The sequence below is a fragment of the Triticum dicoccoides genome, chromosome 1B, assembly GCF_002162155.2.
Source record: "Triticum dicoccoides isolate Atlit2015 ecotype Zavitan chromosome 1B, WEW_v2.0, whole genome shotgun sequence".
NCBI lineage: Eukaryota > Viridiplantae > Streptophyta > Magnoliopsida > Poales > Poaceae > Triticum > Triticum dicoccoides.
Genome location: NC_041381.1, coordinates 649,031,943 through 649,046,116, shown reverse-complemented (window position 1 = coordinate 649,046,116; position 14,174 = coordinate 649,031,943).

Sequence of the window (14,174 nt, the reverse complement as noted above, 5' to 3'; positions counted from 1 at the left end):
TAGTGGAGGATGTTGAAGACCAACAGAAAAAGTGGGTTGTTTCACACACCACCAAGAGCTTGAGAAGAGGCGTATACATGTACGCTCCTCCTCCGCCCGCCTCTCAAGCGCGTCATGTTTTGTGATCGAGCGATCCAAGCCACATTGGGACGCGTGTGAGGTGCCTTTATTTCACGCAAGAAAAAAGTTGAAATGTTTTTTAGTAGTTGAAGATGAATCTGAACAATTACGGTGTTTTCTCTTTCTCTCTCTAGTGGGCAACCGTTTCCCTTGCTCTTCTGAGCGGGTCACTTGAAACTCTCCTATAAGAGTTCGCTCCTCTTTCTAGACGAGAGTGTGTGAGATACTTCACCCTTTATCACTCTATCGCGTCGTTCCAAAACATTGTGCCGCCTATATCTTGCACACCTCTCTTCTCGGCATGCATTGGCAAGTAAGACAGCAGGCCCCTGGAACCTTTCCACTGGTGCCCCTATATGGGAGAGGGGCAATCATATTTTTGGAAGCGCTCTAGTGTGGCCGTTGGATTCGACTACTTCCCCAACGACGATTTCTTCTCCGACATCGACAAACTCTTCAGGAACATGCAGCTCGTTGATGATGGTACCGTGACGGTCAACGCTTCTTCATGCATCCACCGCGCTCAAGTCTTCAAGTTCGCCCCGGCCATCGGTTGCTCAGTGCAAGTGTGCAATGGCCGAACCGCTGAGGTCAACGATGGAGGAACGTTCGTTGAGCGGGAGGGCCCGAGCATAATCGATCCATCATCAATGTGCTGCAGTTCGGCTGCCTGTGCCGGATGGGTAAAAATGACCTGAACAGGAACGTGTGGGTTTCCAGTCGCTTCACCCGCTGCCTGACACGAAGCTCGCAACAGGGCAGGTCAGAATTCAACGCGGCTCCGTGCGGACGGCCGAATGGCCCCTCGCGCTCGTACTGGTGTAGTACCACCGTATCGGTTTCGATCGAATCGTGCGTGTACTGCCAGCCCGTGCCAATGATAGCCGTGGTCTCCATCAATGCAAGTACACGGTACATGCACCAGGATTTATATCATGGAGGTAGTACGTCATAAATCCGCCGGAAATCGCTCTCGGCTTGTGATCCACGTCGTGAACGATTTTGAACAGGCAGGCGAGAGCCATCATCAATAGTCTTTACAGTTTCAGGCCCTCTTTGATTTGTAGGATTCTTAAACGGCCGATTCTTAAAACGCGGGAATAGAAAAAAAATAAAGTATTGAAGTGGCATGTCCAGTTGAATCTTCTATAATTAGCACAGAGCGTTTGATGCCACACAAAACAGAAAGAAAGTGAAAAAAGAGGCTAGAGTGAATGCTATACAATGAAGGGCCGCGGGATTTTGAAAATGCAAGAACATGAAAAGTATAGGATTGAAGTGGCATGCACGTGAATTCTATAGGGAGTGTTTGATGTCACGGGAAAAGCAAAGAAATTATAAGAAAAGGTTGGAATGGATGTAAGATTTTCTATGAAATGTAGTGCAGAAGATTTCATAGGAAAATTTTCTATCAAATTCAATCATATGAATCAAAAGACAAACGTAGAAAAAATTCCAAAAAATTTTAATCCTTCAAAAATCTTATAGAATTTCATTGAATCAAAGGAGCCCGAAATGTAGTACACATGATTCCATAGAAAAAATTCCTATAGGATTGAATCCTACGAATCAAACAACCACTGAAGAAAAAATTCGCCCTCTAAAAATTCAATGAAATTCCTTTGAATCAAAGAAACCTTTACTCTTTTTTTAGCATCAACAACTTTATTTCTCATATAGGCATATCGTTTACAACTTGAGGACGAATAAAGCCAGGCATAGTAATCTCTCATAATTCAGACGAACCAGACATAACAAAGTGTTTGGCTAAACTATCAGCGACTGAATTAACTTCTCTGCAACAAAAACACTAGTCAACACTTGTAAAGTCCAAAGCGATTACAGTTTCACAGTTACTGCTGTGTTTGAGTGTGGTTTATGCCTCTAGTTCCGTTAGGATGGCAGTTCAAAAGCAAATCTCTGCTACTAGTATTTTTTTTTTGAAACGGAGGCAAAAGATTTGCCTCATCAATTAATTAAGAAGAAGAGAGTTGTCCAGTTAATTAATGGAAAACTGGGCAAAAACCAATACAAACAAATCACATGCGGACTACTCCCAAAGTCTAAAACCCCAAGATCGCATTGTCGACCCTACAGACATTTCCAACAAGCAACAGACCCATGCCCACACGCATCTACATCGCAAAGGAATCCCCCAAAAGAACACCTTGGATGTAGACAAATGACCCCCAAAAACAACGATGATAAGCTAAACCATGAGGACGGCCCATAAGACCAAGGAGCAACCATTAAGCAGCCGCAGACGCCTTCCCTAAGGCATCACTCTTCTTGTTTTTGCTTTTGAGAGACTTCTCCACCTTTTTGATCTTGTCTTTGTTAAACTTTTTGGTCAGGATGCATGCAACCGCTTTACCAGACCCAGGGCTAGCCGCCTCCAAGCTAGAGAGCAAGCTGCAAAGCTCTTTTGCAAAGAGAGCATCGGAACAAGGTGCCAACGTATTTGTCCCAACAACATCTCCACCTGGGGGCACCATGTGCCCAACGGTCACAGGCGAGCGAGTGACCGAGGCATCCAAACCTGCACACACCATAAAGTCAGTCTGGCTAGACTCCAAGGGCGGTGGTGAGGGTGTCGCGGGCACCGCCAAAGCCCCTAGCAAGCCCATCTCCTTCGGAATCGCCACCGGAAGAGGTGGAGTGGACTCCTCACATAGCACTGTCAACTCAGGCATAATCTGTAGAATTGGAGCCACAACCTCAACAATCACTTCACCCCCAACGTCAGTCGACACCATAGAGCAGGGCCTAGCACGAGGAGAGAACCCTCCATAGAGGTCGACTTCCTCTCCATCTGCAGAACCAACCTGAAGCTCGGGAAGTAGAGACCCAATCGGCACAACCTGAAGTTTACCAAGAGCAACCTCCGCCCTTGCCAAGAAACTCTCAACACGCACAAGACATTCGCGAAGCTCAACACAAAGTAGCTCAGCCTGCTGCTCAAGGACGGGTTGTAATGGCACATCAGCTTGGATGACGGATGCAGGCGGTAGAGCAACACATGGTTGCAGCATAGCCTCGTCGACGGGTTGCTTCGCACGACAAAAGCGAGCAATGTGGCCGAAACGGAGGCAATTCCTGCAACGGATTGAATCCCTGCAAGAGTGTGCTCGATGACCCCGACACAAACACCGGAAACATCTATCTCTCAGCCATGTTGGAGGAGGCAGCCGTGCATTGAAGGTAGGGCGATGAAAAGCCGGAGGAGGCCCCGAACGACGCCCCTTCGAGACGAGCTGCCAGCCCCCCATCTCATCCCCGCGCGGAGCGGCCGCACAACACTCAACGATAGATGTGTCATCCCGACGAAAGAATCCACGCCAATCCCCCCAACCAGGGCGCACAAGCGGGACTAATCGGTCGCCTCCAGCAATGATCTGCGACGCAAGAGCAGTGGGCGCAGCGTCCGACGATGTCGTTGCCTTCCGCCCCCCAATGGTCGGGTCTGACCTACGGGAAGCAAGGGCAGTCGCAGCCAGCGCAGCAGCGGTGGGTGGCGGTGCCGAAGAATCCGCAGCCGCAAGCTCGGGGGAGAGCGAGTGTGGCAGCGACGGAGGCGGGATTTGTGGCGCAGATTGTTGGAGCAGGGCCGGTGCCGTCGCCGGGACGATGTTGCCAACGGCAGTCGCGTGGACGCACGGAAGAGACTGTGGCGTGGACTCCAGTTCCAGAATGGATGCTTCACTTGATGGAATGCTGCTGGAGAAGCCGAACAGTGTCGAACCTCGGGGGACGACGGCGGGCGGCGGCCGCAGCTTCACCACGAGCTTGGAGGTGGCTGGAGGGGCGGCGTCCGACGGGGCCGCAGGGGCCGTTGCCGGCGCGGGGGAGCCGCCTGGTCGCGGGCATCGGCTTGGCCAAGGAAGCATCCTCTGCCCATTGGTATCCACGCCCAGCGCGGCCGGAGCAGCAGTCGGCGCCGATGACGACGGGGGTGCCGAGCATGGTGAAGCGCAGGAGGCCGAGAGGGAGGCGGACGGGGCTGGGGAGGCCGCGGCTGCCGCCGCCGACGGTGGCGCAGAAGCCGGCTTCGGGCGTGGAGGGGGAGCCATAGCGGAGGGAGCCACCGCGGGAGAAGAGCAGCTGCCGAGAGAGGACGTCGAGGGGATCCCGGATCTGGTCGCAGCTGCTGAAGGGGAGGTCGGAGAAGGGAGATCGGGGCAGCGCCGCCGCGCGCTCACCCGTCTTCCGCGAGGTCGCCCGCCATTTACCTGGGTGGAATCTAGTATGAAAGTGTCCGCTTCCTCCCTGCTTCTAGTATTTAAATTGCTTCTAGGTCGACTGGTCAACATTGTAACGTGGAATGTCTGTAAGAAGACATGCTTAAAATAAGGGAAGTGTTTAGAAACGGTGCGCCGGCCGAACCGTTCCGCCGGTCCCGTGCGGGCCACTCGATCGAAGCGCATCGCACGCCTCGCGCTTCTCCCGATCCCCTTCTTCCTCCTTCAGATCCCGCCGCCCCTTCTTTCCCGCTGGCCACCCTCCCCCCTCGGCTGCAGGTTCCTTCCGCGCCCGGCGAGCCGGAGTTGGAAGTCGCCATGGATGCGCCCGTCACCATGCCCGCTCCCTTCGCCATGGCCGCGCGCGATGAAGCCAAGCACGGGGATGCATCTGACAAGCAAGCGGTGCTACAACCGGCGTCCAAATATGCTACGACCGGTGAGCCAAAGTGCTGCAACGGGCATAATTTTTTGCTACTACGGACGGCGACCACGGTGACCACACTTGCAGATGCTGCAACCGCTCTAGCTAGATGCTGGAACCGGCATGATTTTTTGCTACTACGAGGTGGTGACTGCGGTGACCACGCGCCCACAGATGCTGCAACCCGCTCTCGCTAGATGTTGGAACCGGCAACGGAAAATGTTGGAACCACGATGTTCATTTTGCTGGAACCGGCGAGGTGATTTTGCTACAACCAATACTGAAGAATGAGTTTTGATGGACATGCATCAGAGCTGCAACCAGTACTGGAAAATGCTACATCCAGCAAACAGAAAAGCTACATCCGGCTTTAGAAAAAGCTTCAACTAGATATGGTTTGACATTTTTGCTTCAACCATGTGGTTTTTTGCTACTACCGTCCACAGTTTTTGCTACATCCATTTTTTTCTCACGACGGCCAGATGCCGGTGGTGGGTTTCTGTGAATTCCGGCGGCGAGATCCAGCACGGGGGGGAAGGGGGGGGGCAGGGGCGGATGCTGCAACCTAGTCGCCGGCGAGCTGCTACGGGCTCGTGGCGGGCTGCAACCTCGACCGGCCGTAACCATGGCCGCACGCTGCTGCATCCATGGAGGTTTCAGGAACACACGAAGCGATATAGGTGAGGGCGGGCGACCAGCGGCGAGGGCGGTGACCGTAGGCGACCGACGGCGGGGGGCGACTGGCGGTGAGGAGGCAAGGCGAGGCGGTCGGCTCGTGCTGGGGCGTCAACGAGCATGAGGGGGCCCGTCCTTTTCCCGTGCGGGGGGTTGAAGAAGGAGGTGAGGAAAGGAACGAATCTGACGGTGCAGGGGGACCAGATCTGACGGCTGGGGCTGGACCGGCCCAACCGTTGGGCCGGTGCGCCGGCGCAGATCACTCACCTTAAAATAATCCCACCAGTGCTGCGTTTGATCCAGTGACCTGCCATATTTTGTATACGCTTGCAAGCGGTATCTGACTAAGTTTACCAGGAGGGCTCAGAACTCAAGATTAGACATCTCTTAACTTCTTTTTTTTTAAAGAATCCCAGCGCCCTCTTCTCTCTTGTCCTGTGCACACTGACGCTCCAAAGTATCAAACACATCGTATTCCATCAATTAATCATCTGCCGTCACCATCTCAGAAAATATAAATAGTACTAGCGGGATTTCAAAGTGCATTTTTCAAGCTGATTTTCTTTTACACGTGGAGAGCTACATAGGTGCACCATCCGTTTTCAAACTCCCCTTTTCTGAAATACAGCAGGATACGAAAATTGACACTATGAGGAAAATATTATACCATCTACAGCCGGGCGCCCCAAAACCGTCTCATATGTTCAGACCGGCCGCCTGGTCATTGACTGGTCACAATTTTTCGACCCAGACGGCCCTCTCAAACGGGCCTCAAACGGCCCGGCACCCCTCCTATCCAGCCCAAATAAGAGGCAGATATAAGGGCGCTCGGGCGCGTCCGCCACATAGGACTGACGAAGGGGTCCCACGCGGACTCGACCGAAAACCCGGCAATCCGACGGACGGCTCCTCCATCGCCGCGTGGCGCCGCTCTGGCTCGCCGCCCGAGTCCAAATCCGCCTATTTAATCCGGTCGGCGTCCCGCAACCCTAGCCCATCCACCACCCCCTCCCCCCTCTCCGCGCCGCCAGTGCGAGCCCTTCCACCCCCTCCCTCTCCCTCTCCGGCGCTCTGCCCATGCTCCGGCGCTCCGCCATGGTGCGGAGTAAGATCACCTACTAAGCAATGCTCACGCCGAAGCGCATGTACGAGATCCAGCAGGAGATCCGGGCGAGAAAAGCCGCGCGCGACGCCCGCATCGCTGTCGGGCTGCCTCCGGACTCGCGGGAGCCGAAGGAGGAGGGGCGGCCGAGGGAGTTGCTGGCTCCGATGGAGGTGGAGGAGGCAGAGAAGATGGAGCAGCCGGAGCCAGAGTTGCGGGGCTTCAACATGGAGCAGGCAGAGGCAGAGTTCGCCATCGCTGAAGCGAAGGAGATGGCAGAGCAGCAGACCATCCTGGAGTCCATCCATGATGAGGCCTATGTGGAGGCCAACCGGTCATTCCTCCGGCAGGAGCAGGCGGCGTCCGATGTGCTCTTCGCCGAACTCGATACGAATATAGAGGAGGAGGAGGCCGGAGCGGAGGCCTCGGAGGAGGCTGTAGCAGTAGCTGCCGCCCATGTTGCCAGAGCCGGGCACGGAGGTCATCGACATCTCCGACGATGAGTAGCTAGGTGATCGACGTAGTCCGTAGGTCTATTTTGTTTGCATGTCCATGTATGGATTTAAGAATCTAGTATGAGATGTCCGGATGCAACTACTGAAATTTAAGGCGTGCCCGGTCACTGCCCGTGACGCGCCCGGGCGCATCCGCGGGCCTTTGAGGAGCTATATTTGTCAACTCCGGCTATAGACGCTCTTACCCCCAAGCGATACACCTCTCCTCCTGGTATTTGTCAACACTCTATATGCTACTCAACTACATGCTCCACTCCAGTTGCTCCGGCCTGCATCCAGATGGCCAATTCGTGGAATATGGCCTCCGTCACGCCAAACACATCTAGCTTGTCGCTCCTACCAAAGACTCTCGCATTCCTCTGCTTCCACAAAGACCAGCATATTAACATAACCACCGTGTCAAAGCCTTTTCTGCTAGTCTTGGCAATCCGCTTCCTCGCCTCGCACCACCACTCCTCCAGGTTGGACTACACCGTGGGGCAAAGAAGGTCTACTCCGATCCTGGTGAAACAGAGAAACCACACATGCCTAGCATACATGCACTGAAGCAAGATGTGATCCACATTGTCCTCGTCCTGATCACAAAGGTAGCACGGGGAGGTTTGGTCCTGTAGCCCATGCCTAGCTCTCCTGTCCGAAGTCCAAAGGCGATATTGCACCGCGAGCCACATGAAGATCCGACAGGACAACGGCGCCCAACATTTCCAGATGGCAGCGAAAGAGCGGAACCGAATGCGACCCATACAAAGCATCCTATAAGCCGATGCTGCGGAGTAGACGCCGGACTCATTCCATGCCCAAACAGGAGCATCTTCCAGCTCCGAATCCAAGTGTACCTCCATAAGAAGTTCCTATAGCCGGATGAACTGGGCAAGAGTGTCAGTGTCAAGGGTCCCGGTAATGTCATCTGTCCAAGCGTGTGAACAAAGCCCCTCGCTGACGAGGCGTTTGTTTGCCACCTGCGCCCTGACTCTGGCCGCCACCAAGGGTGCAATCTCCGCGACTGTGCCTCCATTAAGCCATCTATCCCTCCAAAATAGGGCGTGCTCTCCATTCCCAACACGCCATTGGACAAGACTCCGGAAGGCGAGCGCCACTTGCTTATCCGCGGTGAGGTTTAAGCCCTGCCAGGGCCTAGACGGATCCGTCCTCTTAAGCCATTCCCATCTTAGCCTCAGAGCAATGCCATGCTTGTGTAGGTCAATGATGCCTAGGCCTCCGAGCTGCTTGGGGCGGCATACTCTCCTCCATGAAACCACACATTTGCCGCCATTAACGGCATCCATGCCAGCCCAGAAAAAAGCGCGGCAGCCCTTATCCACTTGTTCCAGGGCCCACTTTGGCGCCTCAGCAACCATGAGGTGGTGCGTAGGCCTCGCTCTCATGACCTGATTTACCAGGATAAGCCATCCAGGCCTAGTGACAAGCCCACGCTGCCAGCCAGGCATGATATGGAGAGCCGCATCAATAATCGGTTGCCATTCGTTTCGCTTGAGTTGCTTGATGCTTAATTGTAGACCCAGGTATTTGCACGGGAAGGAATCAATCTTCCATGGTAGAGCACTCCTGACCAGCTCCACATCCTCCTCTTCGGATCTTATGAGAATTGCAGCTGACTTAGCATAGTTTACTTTCAAACCCGATGCCACTCCAAAGATGCCAAGAAGCTCCTTCACAAGATGCAGCTCCGGCCTGGTCGGCCTAATGTAGAGAACCACGTCATCCGCGTACAGGGAGAGCCTCTGCATCGGGGTACAACTGGCAATGGGTTTGAGGATCCCTTGCTCGTGCGCTTTGATGACCAGAGAGGTAAGAACGTCCATTGCAATGATGAAAAGCAGAGGGGAGGCCGGATCCCCTTGCCGAAGCCCTTTGGCATGCATGAACTTTGGACCGGCACATCCGTTAACCAATATTCTCGAGCTGGCAGTCTTAAGCAAGATGCTAATCCAGGAAATCCATCTGTTCGAGAACCCTTTTGCCCTGAGCACCTCAAAGAGGAAGGGCCACGAAAGAGAGTCAAAAGCTTTAGAGATATCAAGCTTGAGCATCACGCCTTTGGCCTTCTGTTGATGTAATCGCCGCGCCATTTGCCTAACAAGCAGGAAATTGTCATGGATGCTTCTTCCCTTGATGAACGCCGATTGGTTTATGTGAACTAGCTCTCCCATCCGAGGACTGAGCCTATTTGCCAAGAGCTTGGAAGCGATCTTCGGTAGGCTATGCTCCAGATTTATAGGGCGGTAGTCAAGAGTGGTTGAGGCCTCCGGGGTTTTAGGAATTAAGGTGATCAACGTTTGGTTCAGCCTGCCAAACCCATGTCCGTTTCCGACGAAAAGCTTGTGCAAAGCTGCGATGACGTCCACTTTTATGATCGCCCATGCCTTCTGGAAGAAGAGGTCGATAAAGCCATCCGGCCCCGGGGCTCGATCCGCCGGTATGCTCCTGATCACTGCCCAAATCTCCTCGTCGTTGAAGTGAAGATCCTGATCCAAGAGGTCAAGTCTTTGAATGCCAAGCTCATCCAGATCCAGGGTGTACTCACGAGCGATGTCCTTCCCAAGCAACTCCTTATAAGTGTCGTAAAACGCAGCCTCCTTTCCGGCTTGGTCCGTGACCATGCGCCCATCTACCAAAAGCGACGGAATATAGTTCTTCATCCTTCTGCCGTTCGCCACCAAGTGGAAAAGCTTTGTATTTGCATCCCCCTCCCGAAGCCAAGTGATTCATGATCTCTGGCGAGAAATCGTTCTCTCCAGCGAGGCGAGGCCGAGGACAAGCTGTTTGAGCGATCTCCTGAGCCACCTCTCCTCCTCCGTGAGCACCCGATACTCCTGGGCACGATCGAATCTCAGGATGACAATGTTGGCCACATCCAATTGCATCTTGATATTGCCCACTCTCTTCTGACACCAAATCGCTAGAGTTTTTGCCGTGTTCCTAAGGAGGATGTCAAGTCTCCTGAACGGGTCCATGATTGTCTCGTCACAAGTCCAAGCCTCCTGCACCACCTCCAAGAATCCATCCATCTTCACCCAAAACTTCTCAAAACGAAAACGCCTCCGCGGCCCCATGTGATCGTCCAATGCCAAGTGGAGGGGGCAATGGTCTGAAATTGCCGTGGACAAAGCCTGGAGGAGGCAACTGGGGTGGTCAAGCTCCCAATCAATGGAGACAAAAGCACGGTCGATCTTAGTCATCGTGGGATTCTCGCGCTCGTTGCTCCACGTGTAATTGCGCCCGTGAAGGAAGAGCTCCTTGAGAGCATTGTCATCAACGAAGCTTTTGAACCGTCTCATCATTCGCCTATCGATCAGAGAGTTGTTTTTATCTTGCGCGTGGAGTATTAAGTTGAAATCTCCAATAAGAAGCCATGGCCCGGGGCACAACGATCTACGCTCCGCCAAGTCATACAGAAACTCAATTTTCTGCTCGTCTTCCTGAGGGCCATAGACCACAGTCAGCCACCAAGGTGGACCCCCCACAGGTGACACGTAACTGGAAATGGAGTGGGTGTCATTGACATGGTTAGACAATTGGACCCTGGTGGAGTCCCATGCAATGAAAATCCCACCCCTAGTATCAGACGCCGGTAGATAGGTGTAGCCATCGAAACTTGGCCCCATACATTGCATAATGGTGAACTGGTCCACCCTCTCCAATTTGGTCTCCAGGATACAACAAATCTCCACATGCAAAGAACCTACAAATTCACGTAAGGATTTCCTCCTAGCTAGCCCATTTAGGCCACGCACATTCCAACAGACTAACTCCATCCCTGCGTACGACATGGCAACGGATGTCTCCATGTCGACGAGCCCCTCAACAACTACACCATGATCGGTGCAGCCAACTCCGTGTTAGCTCCAAGTTCTAGGGGTATCGCCTTCCCAAAAATGGCTGCGATTGCTCTAAGCTGTGGTTCCTGGAGCGGTGAATCAAAGACCATGCGTAGCTGCTCTAGCGCATCGCCAGAGACCGCCAGATCGTCACAAGCAAAACCCAAGGCCTTAAGGAGAACCGTTTCTGCAGCCGACGCCTTAGACTTCATCTTCTGCCCAATAGCACGCCCAGACCTGGTGGCATGTCGTGGTGTGAAAGGGTCCTGGCCAACGCAGACACCACTGAGCCTTTCAAACTCCTTGAGCAGCGGCGGGGCGAGTTTCTTAAGTAAACCTGTGCAGAAGGTCTTGATGTTGCCGATGGCAATAATCTCCTTGTTGGACAAGGGAGTGGCCAAGGCACCAGAATTTGCCTTATCTAGCAGCGTCCCAGCGATTTCAGGCGCCTCTTCATGCATGCATGCATGGAACGTAGTCACCTCCGCACCAGGGCCCACAAGACCCAACTCCTGTAGCGCATCGGGACTCGTTTGCCCCCCGTCCTTGGCCTGTGGCGCGGGATCCACCTCAGGCGCATCGGGATCCGTTCGCCCCCCATCCTTGTCCTGTGGCGCGGGATCCACCTCGGGCGCAGCGTGCAGGGTATCCAAGGCTGGGCCCCTCTCATCTGCAGCGCACGGCGCCAACGAACTGGGCTCTACCCGCTCCAGTGACCCCACCTCCATGGTGGGCGCCGACGCGGCATCTACACAAATACACATATAACATGTTCAAGAAAATTTTCATTTTTTTGAGACAAAGAAAATTTTCATAACAATGTGCTTTCCTACGTGGCGTTAGACAAAAGAACAAATACATAAATGAAAATGGCCAGTCGGTTTTTATTGTTGGGCTGGGATTTCGTTTTTTGTGCAGCTTGCAAGTCATAATTTTTTGAATGAAAACTCACAGATCCATCACAAATATGTATAAACTTTTCACAATTTTTTTTTGATTTTTTTGAACTTGGAATAAGATTTTTGAATCATTCCAAAACCTGGAGTCAGTGCCCTCATCCACCAAAAAGTCGCTCCCGCGTACAAGCCTTATTAGGACGTGTGTGAGGTGCCCTTTTTTTGTCACGTAAGAAAAAAGCTGAATGTTTTTCACTAGTGGAAGATGAATCTGAACGATTATGGTTGTTTCTCTTCTTCTACCTAGGGGTTAACCGTTTCCCTTACTCGTCTGAGCTCGCATTGAAACTCTCCTATAAAAGGTCGCTCCTCTTTCTGGACGAGCGTGTGTGAGATAGTTCGCCTTCTATGCGGCTATCGCGTTGTTCCACAACTTTGCGCTGCCCGTGTCTTTCACATCTCTCTCCTCAGCATGCATTAGCAAGTGAGACAGTGGGCCTCCGGAACCTTGCGCACTTGTGACCCTGTACGAGAGAGGGGTAATTATATTATTGGGAGCGCCCTAGTGTAGTTGTTGAATTCGACTACTTCCCCAAGGACGACATCCTTCCCGACATCAACAAACTGTTCACGAACATGTCGCTCGCTGATGCTGATACCGTGACAGAGAACGCCTCTTCATCCAACGCGTCATATATGTTCTTACCCCTTACGTTCGGAACTGCTTCTTGATTATTAGTACAATCAATTGAAATGCACATGTTGCTTTCATCTATTTTATTTATCAGAGTACATGTCTTTTGATCGTCATGTTTATTCCGTTCTTTCCCATTTACCTATTGAATCCTCGCAAAAAAAAAAGAGATTTACCGATCGAATTTCTAGATTAAATTATACTACGAGAAATTGCTCAAATCGTCAACGGCCTCCCCATCGCTCCGTCCATGGTCTCCTCTCAGCGTCACCTTGAGGCTGGGTGGCTAGCGCTGGGTCGGCCGATCCTGGGCAGAAAGGAAAGCGGCACCGACACCTGAGAAACTGCGCGTGAATCGGCACGCAGCTCCCCGCCCGCCACGCTTTCCCATGCGTCTGCCACTCAGGTCAACGATGGAGGAACGTTGGTTGGGAGGGAGGGCCCGATGGGTCGAGCGGCGTGTCTGCAGCCACGGAGGGAGGGTGAGCAAAATCAGTCCACCGTCAATGTGTTGCAGTTCGCTTGCCTGTGCCGAATGGGTAAAAAAGAAGCCGAACAGGAACGCGCGGGTTTCCATCCACTCGCCCGCTGCCTGACACGGAACTCGCAACAGGTCAGGTCAAAATTCAATGCGGCTCCGTGGGGACGGCCAAATAGCCCCTCCTCGCGCTCGTACCACCGTATCGGTTTCGATCGATCGAATCGTGTACCCGCGGCGCCAATGATAGCCCGTGGGTCTCCATCAATGCAAGTACACGGTACAGGCGCCACGATTGATATCATGGATGGATGGATGGATGTAGTACTACGTCATATATCCGTGGGAAGTCGCTCGCGGCTAACTTTGATCCGCGAAGCAGGCAAGGACACCAACAGGTCAACAACCGCACAAGCGAGAGCCACCTACCCCCCTCAACCAGGACACCGGCTCCTTGGGCACTCGATCGCGCCGGCGGTGTTTGCCATGGTTCCAAAGCGACGACGGAAGAGACGCACGGTGGCCTAGGGCATCCATCTTGTGGTGCAAGACATGCACGGCTCCCTCTCTGTGGAGGCCACCGTCCAATAATACATCGAGCTATCAACGAGTCTACAATTTCTCCAGCTAGTATCTCATATGAGCCCGATCAACTCACTTGGAAGATGACCGCCAACGGTCTGTCCACTGCAGCCTCCTGTTACTCGGCGACGCTTCTCGGCTCCACCACAGCTTACCAATGGCAGCTCAGTTGGAAATTCTGGGCGCCATTGACAACCAAGATCTTCATCTGTCTCGCTGGCTCTCTAAGACCGGTGCTGGACCGTGCTCCGGCGTGAGTTACCACATGCGCCCATATGCGTGCTATGCGACCGACTCCACGAGACCATGCATCATCTGCTTGTGGGTTGCCCGTTCTCGCGACAAATCTGGCATGAGGTCCTATCTTGGTGCCGGCCGACGATTCCTCCACCTGCTACTGTTGCTGATGACATCTTCATCGACTGGTGGGCGGCTTCTCACAGCGTGTCACCAAATAACCAGCAGCAGGGGCATCTCATCCATGATCTTGCTCACGAGTTTGCTCATCTGGAAGGCACGAAATGCTTGTGTTTTTTGACACCGAGCAGCCATCAATCGTGCGGCTTACCAACAACATTCGCAAAGAGGCTAAGAAATGGGCCTGCGTTGGT